General features: G+C 41.3%; 1 pseudogene; it reads left to right on the forward strand.

Annotated features, from left to right (window-relative positions):
* Rpl27a-ps2 (ribosomal protein L27a, pseudogene 2) overlaps positions 1-15917 on the forward strand; it is a 32278-nt pseudogene that overhangs the window by 449 nt on the left and 15912 nt on the right.

The raw sequence follows: 15917 nt of genomic DNA on the forward strand, positions 1-15917 counted from the left end.
TAATATATTATTATACGGTATTATATAATAATAATATTATACCCTGATTTACTTCCAAATGATAGTTGCACAAGCTTCTCTCTTAAATAAATATTAAGGTAGAGATCATTTGTGCCTGCTTCCTTCTGAGTCTAATACAATTCTAAGGAAAACTATATTCAATTTTCATCCTTTAACAGAGCCCATGAAGAAAATTAAAGTTTTGTATTAAGATTGCTAGCTTTTTCCCTTCAAAAGAAGTATACTAAAAACAGGGATCAATTAATATGAAAAATATGTTTATTTAGATTAGTTGTAAGATAGGTGGTGGTCCTCTCTCTCTCTCTAGCTCTCTCTCTCTCTCTCTCTCTCTCTCTGTGTGTGTGTGTGTGTGTGTGTGTGTGTGTGTGTGTGTGTGTATGATCATCTGGAGATGGGCCTATAAGTATGTGTGGGCCTATAAGTATGGATTATGTTATGTCAACTGGGGTGGGAGCACTTGTCCACCTTAAGTGGCAGAGGATCTCGGGGTGTATTTATTCCTTGCTCTTTCTGACCATGTGTATAATATGACCACATGTGCCAAGTTTTTGTTGCTGTGAACTTCTTGTCATATTGGACTATAACCTGGGCCTTTGAGGTAAAATAAACCCTTTCTTCCTTATTGCTATTTTAAAAACTAAATATTTCATAAGCCATTTGAACTAATTAATATCCAGAATGTTGAAGAATGGAAAAATCAATGAATGCTGGAAACATCTTAATGGGGTGTTCTGATGGGAACTTAGAGGGAAAAAAAACGCTGAGAAAAATGAATACTTGAAGTCAGGCTTCCAAGATTCCAGAGGGGAGTAAAGAGTCTATCAGCAACTGGACTAGGAGTCATTCATGTGGCATCTGGCCTAAGAATCTGCCTTCATTCCACCTGTGTCTGCAGTGAAGACCTGCCCACTATGGGTGGTGTCATTCCCTTGACAGGGTCTTCTGGATTTTATACAAGTGGAGGAAAAAATGCTGAACACCAGCATCCATGCACTTATTGCTCTTTCTTACCGTGGGTGGGTGTGATGTGACCAGCTACTTCAGACAAGGCAACTTGCCCATCATGATGAAATTATACTTTGGACTTTGAACGAAAAACTGCTTCCGCTTTGAGTTACTTTTATCAGAGTATTTTATTACAGCAACAGAAAAGAAACAAGACAAGCAGAACTAATTTGCATCTATGGAAACTATCTATATTGTTTCTAGTGTCTTTGATATGCAAAATAGACCACCGATGACCCTAAATCCTATAGAGGATTAGGTTTTTCAGAAATGACTGCAACTGAATCTATCACTTCATATACTTTCTTAATATTGTAAACTTGTTTTCACATTGGAGGTAGTGTTAATGTTCCCTCTCAAGTCCATGTGACTGGTTACTTAGACCGGGAAGGTGTTGATGTGTCATGGCCCATGCAAAAGCATTTTACCTTCTGCTGTATTTGCTGGGATACTTAAACCTCCATATGAAATCTGGAAGTTCTAAACTGGAGCGATCGCACTGCAGTGCCCTGGTTAACTGTGGAGCCACTAATTTCTACTTCTTGCTTTAAGATATCGTCAAGGGTAAGATAAATTTCAGCCCTAACTCAAGAAGTCAGGAAAGCTTTTGGTTTTGTTACCTCCAAGTCAGAAGCTGATACTCTCAAGAAAAACTGAATTCTAACTCTCAATGAATTGCAACTGAATGCACATCTGAATCCCCCTCTGTGTGTGACTGTGTGCATATGTAAATGTGTGTCTGTATGTGGGTATGTGACTGTGTATGAGTGTGTGTGGCTGTGTATGTATGTGAATGTGTATGTGAGTGTATAACTGTGTATGTGTGTCTTTGTGACTGCGTGTGAATGCATGTATGTGTGTATGCATTTGTGAGTAAGTATGTATGTGCCTGTATGTATGAATGTGTATGTACATGACTGTGTGTATGTGTTTGTGAGTGTATGTATGTGACTGTGTTTGTATGTGACTGTGTTTTGTATATGCTTAGGACTATGTGAAACGGTGTGTGTATGGGACTGTGTATGTTTATACACGAATATATATGTGTGACTATGTATGTGACCATGAGCAACAGACACAAATCCCCTGCTTCAAATAGTGGAAGGAGCTGATGAACAAATCAATGATAAGATAATTTTAGTTGAGCCCTCTGAAGAGGAGACAAAATAAACACTGTGGGCAGAGTCTGACTGAGGAAGCCTTCTTTGAGGAGATAATTCTACTTAACATAAATGAGGCAAACAAAAAGAGAAAGAACATTCTAGGCAGAAGGAACAGTGACTAAACAAAACCCTGGAGTGGAAATGAGCTTGGTGTGTTCAAGGGAAAATAAAAAAGGATGTTCTAGAAACATAAGTGGTTCTTTCTGCCCCTCCCGTGTGTGTGTGTGTGTGTGTGTGTGTGTGCATGTGTATATGTGTGTATATGTGTGTATGTATACATGTATGTATTTGAGTATGTGTATGTGTGGTATGAGTGGTGTGTATATGTGTATGTGTGTATGTGTATATGAGTGTGTGTGTTTGTGTGTATATGTGAATGTGTGTATGTGTATATGAGTGTGTGTTTGTGTATATGTGAATGTGTGTATGTGTATATGAGTGTGTGTGTTTGTGTATATGAGTGTGTGTGTTTGTGTGTATATGTGAATGTGTGTATGTGTATATGAGTGTGTGTGTTTGTGTATATGAGTGTGTGTGTTTGTGTGTATATGTGAATGTGTGTATGTGTATATGAGTATGTGTGTTTGTGTATATGAGTGTGTGTGTTTGTGTGTATATGTGAATGTGTCTATGTGTATATGTGTGTGTGTTGGCACTCTTCATGAAAGCACTAAAGGAGCCTGTGTGGTCAATCCTGATTGCTAACTTGATGTGGTTTATAATCACCATTGAAAACAAATCTCTGGCCACAACTTTTGAAGGGGTTTCTAGATCAGGTTAATGGGTTTGGAAAGCCCCACCCTAAATGTGGCCTTTGAATAGAAAGTAATGGATAGAGACAAAGATAGGTCAGGGGGAGGCAAAGATTGGTTTAACAAAGCCTTCCACGCTGGGAGAATAGCCTGGATTTATAGACTAAGTTGAAATAATGGCAGAGCAGTATTGGGATTTGATTTCATCTCTGAACAGGGACAGGAAAGTGGCACACATGTGGGCTGCATTTGTCGGGGAGAAGACATGCTAAGAGGGAACTTTCCAAATTCCATTTTTGGATTGTGGTGAGTTGGAAGGATAAGGCTGAAGCTTTGGAAATGGTGAGGTATGGTAAGATTTGTGACATCATCTAAAGAGAGTGTTACTGTAGGTCTGTAGGTGGATTATGAAAGTGGGAAACAGAGAGGGTGCAATAGACCGAGCGATTGAGTGGGTAACAAAGGTGTGTACTGAGAACAGGGCTCGGCCAGAAAGGATACAGAAAAATCTGTGTCACAATTAAAATTTCTATTAATTTCTATTAAGCATCTACATGAGAATATCAGGTAGGCTTTGCTTTTGGATTTGTTTGTAGAGAGGAACTAGGAAACAGGAAATCAGGAGTGCACAACAAATAGGTAGCATTTAAAATTATTAAGATTTTGGTGAAGTAGCCAAAGATATGGTGTAGACATGAAGCAACAACAAAAATGGTGGCCAAGGTACATGTACAGGTTTAGTAAAGAGTGGAGAGTGCTGTCCTAATTTGCTTTCTGCTGCTGGGTTAAAACAATGACCAAGAGCACATTTTTGAGAGGAAAGTGTTTATTTCATATTATACTTTAAGGTAGTAGTCCGCTAAGGGATATAACAGCAGGAACACAAGGGAAGAACCTGAAGCCAGAAGACCATGGAAGAATTCTGCTTATTGACTTGCTCTCCATGACTTGATCAGCCTGCTTTACTATACAATCCAGAACTATCTGTCTGGGGGATGCAGCCCCTCACAGTGACCTGGGGCCTCCCATGTCAATCACTAATGAAGAAAATGCCCCATAGAATTGCCCATGGATCAATCTGAAGGAGACAGTTTCTCAGCTGAGGTACCCTTTCCTAGTTGACTTTCTGCGCATTGTGTCAAGTTGACAAAAGAAAACCAATACAAGTAGTCAAACAAGGCATGATGGTCCCTACCTCTAACCCCAGAACTCAAGGACTCAAAGCAAAAGAAATATCCTGAGTTTGAGGTCAGACTATAAAGTGAGTTCTAGGTCAGCCAGGACTACAAAGCAAGACTTTGTTTCAGTGAGGCTTGGGAGGTTAGGTGGTAGGGTGGAAGGACAATGCAAAGGAGAAGCAGGTTGGCTGAGGAAGTGGAGGGAAGTCATGGGTGTCAATACATCAATTTGTAACAAGAATGAGAACTTGTAAGCCATGTGGGAGAAAATGAGGAGAAAACGGTCCCTCTTGGTCCTGATGATGCTATGGGGAAGCATAGCCTGATGTTCAAGAATGGAAGGCAGTGAAAGGGTAGGGTGTGGGCTTAGTGCTAGTGGTTGGTTTTGCGTAGATGAATTTTGAAGGGCAGAGAGCAAATGTACCTACACTAATGTTAGGGTAGGGATGGGAAGCTTGTGTTGCTAACATGGTAGAAGAATTGTGTGGTGATGACATTGCTCTGTCACTTGAAGCACCATGAATTGGAAACCAGAACCCCTTCCCCAAGTATTCATATCTGTGTGCAGCCCCCAGATGCCTGTGGGACAGCTCCTCGGCAAAGGAAAGCATAGTGTAAGTTGGTAAGGTTGGCTATCCTGCCAACAGGATGGGAAACCAGCAGGAGGAACTACATGCGACATGATACCCAGCATAAAATTTAAAACCGGGTTACTCAGCCAACAGCTGGAAGAGTGCTGTAGGATTAATAACCCAGCACCTCCAAAGGAGAGGCATGAAACCCAGGAGTTCAAGGTTATCCTCACTGAGATAATGAGTTCAAGACTAGCCTGGACCAAGAAGCACTTCACCTCAAAAAAAGGGGGGGGGTGGCAAAACAAGTATTTTAATATAATAATTAACACATTAAAATTAATTTTAAAATATCAAAATATACTAAATATCAGGGTAGAGTTGAGTTGAGCTATACTGAACACTGAAGCAGGAGGATAATAATACAGATTTTGTACATTAAATGTTTAATATTTTATTTCTCACAGATGTCATTACATTAATTATTTGTGTTCATATAGGCAAGAGAAGGATATTGGTGGTCCTGTTCCCACTCTTAATGTTATTCATTTGAGACAGAGTCTTTCACTGGACCTGGAGCTAGGCTGACAACTAGTAATCCTTTCCAATCTTCCTGACTCTGCTGTCTAGTCCTTCCAGAGTGCTGGAATGGCAGGTACCTGTGTGACCACCTTCATCTTTTTATATGGGTCTGGAGATTTGAGCTCATGTCTTTGTGCTTGCTTACAACTGCCCTTATCTATCAAACCACATTCTTAGCCCTCATTTCAGTAATTTTTATAGCAGATATATTATAACAAAATTGATCTTAATTACTGACGTTTTGGGGTCTAGTTTTGTGTCTGAGACAGGAGGATCTACTACATGACACTACCCTTGCCTGCCATCCCAGTGAGTAGCTGCACAGCCGAGAGCCCACCGATTTTCAAGAAACGAAGGAACCAGATTCTCTGACAGAAAAAAGCGTGCCTGTTGACTTCGGAACTTTTATTTTTTAAGTCCTTGGATTTAGTGCCTCAAATCACAATGTCAACGTTTATATGCCACTGAAAGGTTTGTGGTTGGAAAGCTTTAGAAGTCCGGTTCTAATACTTCATTAGAAATGCTTTTTGTGTCTACTTCAGTGACTTGTCTAGCACAGAGGCTGGAAGGAGGTCAAGTGTGCTATTGTGCAGAATACCATGCTTGGCTGGCCACAGTAATAAGCCCCAGATCTCTGTTATGGAGAAGAGATTTTCCTTAAAAATTAAAGCGATGGAATGCAAAGTTCTTGAAATACATTAGGTGTTTGGGAAGGCATAATTATTGCCTGGGTTTGATTGTGATGCCCCGTCAGCATTTCTTCTAGGCTCCGCCCCACAGTTACTTGGCAACAGCTAGGTATGCCTGACTCACTATAGGAGGGGCTGCTTACTCCCTTCTCACCCTCTTGCTATCTCCTCTCCCTCTCTGCCCCTTCTCTTCTCCCCATTCTTCTCCCTCATCTCTCCATGTATTCATAGCGCCCCCTCCTCCCTTCCCAGCTTTCCTTCCTATGCTCTAAATAAACTATTTTATACTATACTGGTCCTATGGCTGGTACCTCAGGGGGAAGGGATGCCTCAGCATAGGCCCGCAGAGGCACTCCCTTCCCCGAAACATACCTCACTTTACTAAACACATCCCTAGCTTCCTCCTCCTCCTCCTCAACAAAACACAACAGTCCTTAATCTCTGAATTGTTATGTTGACATATGTAATCCTAGCACCTCAGCGTGTGAATGCATTTCCAGGAAGGCCATAATATAAACAAATAAGCTGAAACAAAGTCAATAGGTGCATCATCCCAACCCACTGTTCGGTTTTTAGAAGTGTAAGGAGACCCATTCCTATGCGCATGCGTACAGAACAACAGCCATGTGAAGGTGGTAGGAAAAACCGCAGACCTGAAGACAGAAGGGCTGCTAGCTGGCCAGACCATAGCAAGGCTGGCTCTGGTAGGCCTTGCCTCTCCCCTAGCTCCTGAGCCTTGCTAAAATCTGTTACACTGCATCCTTAAAGCTAACCACCAGTGTCTGTTCCTTTATTTATCCACTTCCCCCTGAGGCTGACTACCCAGGTCCAGCTACTGAAGTCCAACCATAAGAAGTCAGCCCCACTTCCGGTCATCTAATTAAAATGTCCAGTTAAAACTAAACCAAATTCAACCCCTCATCCCAACATGGGAGTTCCCCTTTTATCTTTATAAACAGCCGCCACTCTCTCCTTTCTATCCAGAGGCAGTCCATTGTTCTCCAGGACAGATATCCCATCCATCCATCTGCCTTGTTCCCTTTGCCTTCTCCCTTGTCCTCTATCTTAGGTCTTTGTCTATTATTCCCTGTCCTTTGTCCCTCTGGGGCAAGTAAATCTCTTCTGTGCTGAGTTTTGGTCTTGAGGTGTCTTGTGCTGAATATCAGTCCTTTCAAAGACCAAGGAGAAAGGCCTGGGCCAGATTCTTCCCTCATTTCTCTCAGAAGAACCAATTTCCCTGGGTCCTTCCATTCTCACTTCCAGCTTCCAGACTAAGTTCCTAGTGTTTAACGAGTCTAGTTTGTGGGTACTGGTTAAACCTCCCTAACAAGTGAATTCAATTCTGTCTGCCTGTTATTGTTTCCTCCTGTCTCCTAGTCTTGTAAAACACAGTAGACCTTGCTACTAACTACAGAGTTACTAACTACAGAGAACTCTTCAGTAGAGAAGACCACAGCCCTTCCTTTTTCATACATACACGACCATCCAGAGCCTGCGGATTTGTTCCTCAAATCCACCGCCATTTGCCTGCCCCATTGTGATGTCACACACACGTTAGTTGACTAGAGGATAAATTCTTACAGAATTAGTAGGGATAATTCATTATGGGACAATTTCCCATTCTGAGAAATTTTAACAGACTATGCTCCCAGAGAATGCTTTACATCTCATAATCACAATTTGTTTCTGATAAAGAAAAACAAGGTTCCCAGGGTTCTGTGAAATTACTGTGGGATGGGGACACAAATTTAAACTGCTGAGATTCAGAACTATTCAATATCCTGGTTTAAATTCTTCTGATAAATTTATAGCTTTACAATTTTTAAAGACTTAATTAGCTTTACGATGTTAAAGGTTTAATTCTGTGTGGAGTTCATGCTCTTAACAGGCAATATTGAATCACTGACAGCAATATAATTAAAGATTAAATGGAATATTAAATGAACTTACTATGTGAAACATAATGTTATGAAACTTGCACATAGACATGCATAGATGGATGTTGAAGAGTGGTTACATCTAGGTGATTAACATACAGTACTTCACATAGATATTTTTTTGTGGCAAGAGCAACCTCAGAATCTTTCAAAATTATAATATATTATCAAGTACATTCAGAGTGTCGCAAATCGATGTCTTGAACTTACTCTTTCTTAACTGACACTCATTTGGTTTACAGCTCAACATCTGCCACACGGGTGCTTCCTCACCACCATTCTGTGAACAGACATAAGCTGCTTGGAGCGTGCATCCTCCTGAAGGATGTGTGAACACGCGAATGAACAGTAAAGTAGACACATAAAAGACAGAACGGGCGGGTCAGGAATAGGTACCCATCCATAGGTTCCGACGGCCAGATTCAGGTTAAAGTCAGCCATTGAGCCCAAGATGGACGCCCACAGATGCTGATCAAAACTCATTCCGCCTCTCCTCCTGTCCCGAATCTGCAGCATCCAGCTGTGCAGGAGAGGTTCCAGCCTCTGTGGGCCTGCACTCCCATCCCCAGCAGTGAGGAGGCTGCTTCCTGTTGGTAACCTGGTTTTGGCTTCAGCTCCAGGACCCCTCCCCCGCCCTCCCGCCCTCGCACCCCTCCCCCGCTCCCCTGCTGGAACACAGCACTAAGATGGGTTTACCGGAAGTGCAATGATGCATCTTGCCCTTTCCTTGTAGTTCTTGAATCACTGGGATCTGAAGAAATGGCAAAGCAGTTGTTGGAAATCGCTGTGTCTGAGGACATCCTGAAGGCCACCACGCGAGAACAAGCAGTCTGCAGCTGTCGCTTCTGTCTCCGTCCCACAGAATGGAGCTACACCACAATGTTCTTCTCAAAGTGGTTTATTCAGGAACCTTACAACATGCAAAACAGGAATCTTTCTTTTTCTTTTCTTCTCTCTCTTCTCTGCCCCCGAGCACACTCCCTTATATCCTCCCTCAACTCCGCCTCCTCAGTCCAGACTGCGTAATCTCAGTTCATAGGTCCACGTCACATGGCCTGATATTGCGTCATGGTGCGCCTGCGCAGCTCTCACAATGGACGTGGCTAGTCTCAGGTGTGTGAGGAAGTCCTGGGCGCCATCTTGGGACTGCCGCCACACCCGATCCCCACATGCAGCCACTGATTTGGTGGTTGTTTCAGGTTGACTACGGCTCTTTGCAGCCATTTGCTGGTTGAAACTCTGAAATTTGGTTGGCTACTTATTTATCCCCTATCACGTATCTTTTTGGTTTGGTTTGTCACATTGTTTGACACAGGGCCCTGGTATATATAGGTCAGGCTGGCCTTGAATTCTTGGTTCTTTCCATCTCTCAGATGCTTGAATTAGATGCAGGAGACACTAGACCCAGTTACTCTTCCCACCTCGCACAGAGTTTTGAAGTTTGACGAATTTGTAATTTCGAGGTTGAAATTCAAAGTTTTTATTAGAGTGCGTTGCAGTGTTGAATTCACTTGTCTCAGCAAGATGTCACTCTTTTTCGCTTCTCGGTTTCGCGTCTCACCTCAGAACCTCCTATACTCATAGTGTTGATTGTCAGTTTCACTCCATCCATCAAATATTTTCTTCAGATAGCTTAAGATTAGATTTTAATGGCCTAGTCTCATAATAAACTTTTGTGTTTCTGAATCCTTTCCTTTAATACATCTTGTTTTATAATAAAAATATCTGTTCATGTATCATTTTATGATCACATTTTGCATATACCTGTGTGCTAGGTGTGCGCGAGAGTACGCATGCGCGCACATGTGTGTGTGTGTGTGTGTGTGCACACGTGTGTGTTTCTTGCACATGTGAGGATCATTCATGTTAGTGAAGTCAGAATGATGTTCCCCTCTTCACCTCCTCTGTTACTTTGTAAGCATCTTTGTCTGGTTCTTAAAAAAAACATACTAGCAACGGCATCTCTTGAGCCGGGTTCTCCTTAGAATCCGGTGAGAAGTTACCTTAAAAAAATAATCCACGGAAACCAGAAGAGACTGCACTCTGCACACATCTCGGATGCCAGAGGAAAACACCAAACGCCATCTGGAACCCTGGTGCACTGAAGCTCCTGGAAACAGTGGCGCAGATCTTCCTGGTTGCTGCCGCCGCAGAGAGCTCGTGGGCAGCACCCCGCGAGTGAACTTGAGCCTCGGGACCACAGGTAAGACCAACTTTTCTGCTGCAAGTGACCTGCCTGGTGAACCCAAGACACAGGCCCACAGGAACAGCTGAAGACCTGTAGAGAGGAAAAACTACACACCCGAAAGCAGAACACTTTGTCCCCATAACTGGCTGAAAGAAAACAGGAAAACAGGTCTACAGCACTCCTGACACACAGGCTTATAGGACAGTCTAGCCAGTGTCAGAAATAGCAGAACAAAGTAACTCTAGAGATAATCTGATGGTGAGAGGCAAGCACAGGAACCCAAGCAACAGAAACCAAGACTACAGGGCACCATCGGAGCCCAATTCTCCCATCAAAACAAACATGGAATGTCCAAACACACCAGAAAAGCAAGATCTAGTTTCAAAATCATATTTGATCATGATGCTGGTGGACTTCAAGAAAGACATGAAGAACTCCCTTAGAGAAACACAGGAAAACATTAATAAACAAGTAGAAACCTACAGAGAGGAATCGCAAAAATGCCTGAAAGAATTCCAGGAAAACATAAATAAACAAGTAGAAGCCCATAGAGAGGAGTCACAAAAATCCCTGAAAGAATTCCAGGAAAACACAATCAAACAGTTGAAGGAATTAAAAATGGAAATAGAAGCAATCAAGAAAGAACACATGGAAACAACCCTGGATATAGAAAACCAAAAGAAGAGACAAGGAACTGTAGATACAAGCTTCACCAACAGAATACAGGAGATGGAAGAGAGAATCTCAGGAGCAGTAGATTCCATAGAAATCATTGACACAACTGTCAAAGATGATGTAAAGCGGAAAAAGCTACTGGCCCAAAACATACAGGAAATCCAGGACTCAATGAGAAGATCAAACCTAGGGATAATAGGTATAGAAGAGAGTGAAGACTCCCAGCTCAAAGGACCAGTAAATATCTTCAACAAAATCATAGAAGAAAACTTCCCTAACCTAAAAAAAGAGATACCCATAGGCATACAAGAAGCCTACAGAACTCCAAATAGATTGGACCAGAAAAGAAACCCCTCCCATCACATAATAGTCAAAACACCAAACGCACAAAATAAAGAAAGAATATTAAAAGCAGTAAGGGAAAAAGATCAAGTAATATATAAAGGCAGACCTATCAGAATCACACCAGACTTTTCGCCAGAAACTATGAAGGCCAGAAGATCCTGGACTGAGTCATACAGACCCTAAGAGAACACAAATGCCAGCCCAGGTTACTGTATCCTGCAATACTCTCAATTAACATAGAGAGAGAAACCAAGATATTCCATGACAAAACCAAATTTACACAATATCTTTCTACAAATCCAGCACTACAAAGGATAATAAATGGTAAAGCCCAACATAAGGAGGCAAGCTATACCCTAGAAGAAGCAAGAAACTAATCGTCTTGGCAACAAAACAAAGAGAAGAAAAGCACACAAACATAACCTCACATCCAAATATGAATATAACAGGAAGCAATAATCACTATTCCTTAATATCTCTCAACATCAATGTCCTCAACTCCCTAATAAAAGGACATATATTAACAAACTGGATACGCAACAAGGACCCTGCATTCTGCTGCCTACAGGAAACACACCTCAGAGACAAAGACAGACACTACCTCAGAGTGAAAGGCTGGAAAACAACTTTCCAAGCAAATGGTCGGAAGAAGCAAGCTGGAGTAGCCATTCTAATATTAAATAAAATCAATTTTCAACTAAAAGTCATCAAAAAAAATAAGGAAGGACACTTCATATTCATCAAAGGAAAAATCCACCAAGATGAACTCTCAATCCTAAATATCTATGTCCCAAATACAAGGGCACCTACATACATAAAAGAAACCTTACTAAAGCTCAAAACACACATTGCACCTCACACAATAATAGTAGGAGATTTCAACACCCCACTCTCATCAATGGACAGATCATGGAAACAGAAATTAAACAGAGACATAGACAGACTAAGAGAAGTCATGAGCCAAATGGACTTAACAGATATTTATAGAACATTCTATCCTAAAGCAAAAGGATATACCTTCTTTTTAGCTCCTCATGGTACTTTCTCCAAAATTGACCATATAATTGGTCAAAAAACGGGCCTCAACAGGTACAGAAAGATAGAAATAATCCCATGCGTGCTATCAGACCACCACGGCCTAAAACTGGTCTTCAATAACAATAAGGGAAGAATGCCCACATATATGTGGAAATTGAACAATGCTCTACTCAATGATAACCTGGTCAAGGAAGAAATAAAGAAAGAAATTAAAGACTTTTTAGAATTTAATGAAAATGAAGGTACAACATACCCAAACTTATGGGACACAATGAAAGCGGTGCTAAGAGGAAAACTCAAAGTGCTGAGTGCCTGCAGAAAGAAATAGGAAAGAGCGTATGTCAGCAGCTTGACAGCACACCTAAAAGCTCTAGAACAAAAAGAAGCAAACACACCCAGGAGGAGTAGAAGGCAGGAAATAATCAAACTCAGAGCTGAAATCAACCAAGTAGAAACAAAAAGGACCATAGAAAGAATCAACAGAACCAAAAGTTGGTTCTTTGAGAAAATCAACAAGATAGATAAACCCTTAGCCAGACTAATGAGAGGACACAGAGAGTGTGTCCAAATTAACAAAATCAGAAATGAAAAGGGAGACATAACTACAGATTCAGAGGAAATTCAAAAAATCATCAGATCTTACTATAAAAGCCTATATTCAATAAAACTTGAAAATCTACAGGAAACGGACAATTTTCTAGACAGATACCAGGTACCGAAGTTAAATCAGGAACAGATAAACCAGTTAAAACACTCCATAACTCCCAAGGAAATAGAAGCAGTCATTAAAGGTCTTCCAACCAAAAAGAGCCCAGGTCCAGACGGGTTTAGTGCAGAATTCTATCAAACCTTCATAGAAGACCTCATACCAATATTATCCAAACTATTTCACAAAATTGAAACAGATGGAGCACTACCGAATTCCGTCTATGAAGCCACAATTACTCTTATACCTAAACCACCAAAGACCCAACAAAGAAAGAGAACTTCAGATCAATTTCCCTTATGAATATCGACCCAAAAATACTCAATAAAATTCTGGCAAACCGAATCCAAGAGCACATCAAAACAATCATCCACCATGATCAAGTAGGCTTCATCCCAGGCATGCAGGGATGGCTTAATATACGGAAAACCATCAACGTGATCCATTATATAAACAAACTGAAAGAACAAAACCACATGATCATTTCATTAGACGCTGAGAAAGCATTTGACAAAATTCAACACCCCTTCATGATAAAAGCCCTGGAAAGAATAGGAATTCAAGGCCCATACCTAAACATAGTAAAAGCCATATACAGCAAACCAGTTGCTAACATTAAACTAAATGGAGAGAAACTTGAAGCAATCCCACTAAAATCAGGGACTAGACAAGGCTGCCCACTCTCTCCCTACTTATTCAATATAGTTCTTGAAGTTCTAGCCAGAGCAATCAGACAACTAAAGGAAATCAAGGGGATACAGATCGGAAAAGAAGAGGTCAAAATATCACTATTTGCAGACGATATGATAGTATATTTAAGTGATCCCAAAAGTTCCACCAGAGAACCTCTAAAGCTGATAGACAACTTCAGCAAAGTGGCTGGGTATAAAATTAACTCAAATAAATCAGTAGCCTTCCTCTACAAAAAAGAGAAACAAGCCGAGAAAGAAATTAGGGAAACAACACCCTTCATAATAGACCCAAATAATATAAAGTACCTCGGTGTGACTTTAACCAAGCAAGTTACAGATTTGTACAATAAGAACCTCAAGACACTGAAGAAAGAAATTGAAGAAGACCTCAGAAGATGGAAAGATATCCCATGCTCATGGATTGGCAGGATTGATATAGTAAAAATGGCCATTTTACCAAAAGCGATTTACAGATTCAATGCAATCCCCATCAAAATACCAATCCAATTCTACAAAGAGTTAGACAGAACAATTTGCAAATTCATCTGGAATAACAAAAAACCCAGGATAGCTAAAACTATCCTCAACAATAAAAGGACTTCAGGGGGAATCACTATCCCTGAACTCAAGCAGTATTACAGAGCAATAGTGATAAAAACTGCATGGTATTGGTACAGAGACAGACAGATAGACCAATGTAGTAGAATTGAAGACCCAGAAATGAACCCACACACCTATGGTCACTTGATTTTTGACAAAGGAGCCAAAAACCATCCAATGGGAAAAAGATAGCATTTTCAGTAAATGGTGCTGGTTGAACTGGAGGTCAACATATAGAAGAATGCAGATCGATCCATGCTTATCACCCTGTACAAAGCTTAAGTCCAAGTGGATCAAGGACGTCCACATCAAACCAGATACACTCAAACTAATAGAAGAAAAACTAGGGAAGCATCTGGAACACATGGGCACTGGAAAAAATTTCCTGAACAAAACACCAATGGCTTATGCTCTAAGATCAAGAATCGACAAATGGGATCTCATAAAACTGCAAAGCTTCTGTAAGGCAAAGGACACTGTGGTTAGGACAAAACGGCAACCAACAGATTGGGAAAAGATCTTTACCATTCCTACAACAGATAGAGGCCTTATATCCAAAATATACAAAGAACTCCAGAAGTTAGACTGCAGGGAGACAAATAACCCTATTAAAAAATGGGGTTTAGAGCTAAACAAATATTCACAGCTGAGGAATGCCAAATGGCTGAGAAACACCTAAAGAAATGTTCAACATCTTTAGTCATAAGGGAAATGCAAATCAAAACAACCCTGAGATTTCGCCTCACACCAGTGAGAATGGCTAAGATCAAAAACTCAGGTGACAGCAAATGCTGGCGAGGATGCGGAGAAAGAGGAACACTCCTCCATTGTTGGTGGGATTGCAGACTGGTACAACCATTCTGGAAATCAGTCTGGAGGTTCCTCAGAAAATTGGACATTGAACTGCCTGAGGATCCAGCTATACCTCTTTTGGGCATATACCCAAAAGATGCCCCAACATATAAAAAAGACACGTGCTCCACTATGTTCATCGCAGCCTTATTTACAATAGCCAGAAGCTGGAAAGAACCCAGATGCCCTTCAACAGAGGAATGGATACAGAAAATGTGGTACGTCTACACAATGGAATATTACTCAGCTATCACAAACAATGACTTTATGAAATTCGTAGGCAAATGTTTGGAACTGGAAAATATCATCCTGAGTGAGCTAACCCAATCACAGAAAGACATACATGGTATGCACTCATTGATAAGTGGCTATTAGCCCAAATGCTTGAATTACCCTAGATGCCTAGAACAAATGAAACTCAAGACAGATGATCAAAATGTGAATGCTTCACTCCTTCTTTAAAAGGGGAACAAGAATACCCTTGGCAGGGAAGAGAGAGGCAACGATTAAAACAGAGACTGAAGGAACACCCATTCAGAGCCTGCCCCACATGTGGCCCATACATATACAGCCACCCAATTAGACAAGATGGATGAAGCAAAGAAGTGCAGACAGACAGGAGCCGGATGTAGATCGCTCCTGAGAGACACAGCCAGAATACAGCAAATACAGAGGCGAATTCCAGCAGCAAACCACTGAACTGAGAATAGGACCCCCGTTGAAGGAATCAGAGAAAGAACTGGAGGAGCTTGAAGGGGCTCGAGACCCCATATGTACAACAATGCCAAGCAACCAGAGCTTCCAGGGACTAAGCCACTACCTAAAGACTATACATGGACTGACCCTGGACTCTGACCCCATAGGTAGCAATGAATATCCTAGTAAGAGCACCAGTGGAAGGGGAAGCCCTGGGTCCTGCTAA

The sequence above is a fragment of the Rattus norvegicus genome, chromosome 7 (genome assembly GCF_036323735.1).
Source record: "Rattus norvegicus strain BN/NHsdMcwi chromosome 7, GRCr8, whole genome shotgun sequence".
Classification (NCBI taxonomy): Eukaryota; Metazoa; Chordata; class Mammalia; order Rodentia; family Muridae; genus Rattus; species Rattus norvegicus.